A 1,940-nucleotide genomic window follows, 5' to 3' on the forward strand; every position below is an offset into this window, starting at 1 on the left:
AATGTATATATACCCCTCCTGTCCTACAAAAAAACGGCTCCTACTCCTGCTGTATCAATCTACACAAGTTGCTCGTCAACCCCCCCCTCCCCCCCCCCCCGCCCCCGGTTATTTTGCTGTAGCCGGACTGCGGCATTTGAATATTTCTACATTGTCTAACATGACCTTTGGGGGGATACCTCATATCCTAAACCATAATATATGCTATTGAAGCTAATTTAGCAAATTGCACTCATAATAAATTTAGGAAGCTGGGCTTGATGTCTCATGCCACTCACAAGCTAATCCAGGCTACTTGGAAGACTGAGACAGGAGGATCCCAGGTATAAGACCAGTCTGAACAACTGTCTCAAAATAAGCAATAAAAAGGGCTGGAGATGTAGCTCAATGGTAGAGAACCCCTAGTTCAATTCCCAATACCAAAGTAAATAAACGAACAGATTTAGGATGTTAATTGTAATTACCAGGATAACCACTATGGAAAAACTTAAAAACACACACACAGAAAAGAAGACAAGGAATGTGCTCGCTTCGGCACGGCAGCAATATACTAAAATTAGGTTACCTGTACATAGCCCCTGTACAAGGATGACACGCAAATTCGTGAAGCGTTCCATATTTTTATTACCATAGTACATGACTACACAACCAGTGGGATTCTATATCACGCATAACCATAAAAATTAGAAATATATTTATATATGATTATATATAAATTTATATATCATGTATCATTGTGCATTCTATAGTCATGTATAACTAATTTTAAAAATTAGAATAAAAAAAAAAGAAAACAAGGAGGGAATTTAAGTGGTCCATTAGCAAAATCTTCAAAAAACAAAACAAAACAGTACTGGAAAAATTCAGGGAAAAAAGATTTGAAACTTATTTTTAAAAATCATCAAAATGTCAGAAGTGCATGCTTCCTAATCAGAAATAACTTTACATGTAACCAGATGAAACTCATCTGTTAAAAGAGATTGGCAGAATAGATTAAAAAATATGATGCAGGGCTGAGGCTGGGGCTCAGTGGTAGAGCACTCACCTGGCACACGTGAGGCACTGGGTTCGATCCTCAGCACCACAATAAAAAAAATAAATAATAAAGTATTGTGTCCACCTACAACTAAAACAAATACAATAAAAAAATATATGATCCAGTTGTATCCTATTTATGATGGGGTGGCCAGCACAACAACAGAACAGGTTCCTGCTCAGGAGGTGTGAGCCCCCTGGGAAAATAAAAAGTCTGAAATAATCAGTAAGAAATAAGACAAAACCAAAGATTAGATTTAAAAAGCAGGGCTCCTGATGGGTCTTTCAGCCCTGACAGGAATTGGAACTGAACAACTGAAAAAGGCCTAATTTTTTTTTTTTATTTAAGGGGGAGTATATCAGAGGCAGGGGTGAGGGTTCAGTGGGGAGGAGTCTTCTTTCCGGGCTTGTTTCTCTGTGTGGCGGGGGTCTTGCAGTAAACAGGGTGTTTGGTGTTGGCAGGTTTCACAGCTGATCTCTGGGAGGCCTCTGATCCTAAGGCTGTGGGCCAAGACAAGGGGCCAGCATAGTCTGGGCTTTCTTGAACCAGGAATTTTCACCCAGGACTTCCCAGAGAAGCAGCTTCCCTGCTTTAATGGCTCAAACCAATCCATAAATTTATGGCCTCCAACACCTATTCATCTTAGATAAAAAGACATATAGATTCTGAAAGGATGGGAACATACACTTGATGCATGAGCAACAATCTGGTATGACTATTATCAGAGAATAGACTTATTTTAAGTCAAAACTCATTATAAGAAAGAAAAAAACTTGTTAAAAGAGACAAAAAGAGGCTGGGGTTGTGGCTCAGCAGTAGAGCGCTTGCCTAGCACATGGGAGGCCCTGGGTTCAATTCTCAGCACCACATTAAAAAAAAAAAAAAAAAAAAAAAAGGAGAGAGA

Source organism: Marmota marmota, unplaced genomic scaffold (genome assembly GCF_001458135.2).
Source record: "Marmota marmota marmota unplaced genomic scaffold, marMar, whole genome shotgun sequence".
Lineage (NCBI taxonomy): Eukaryota > Metazoa > Chordata > Mammalia > Rodentia > Sciuridae > Marmota > Marmota marmota.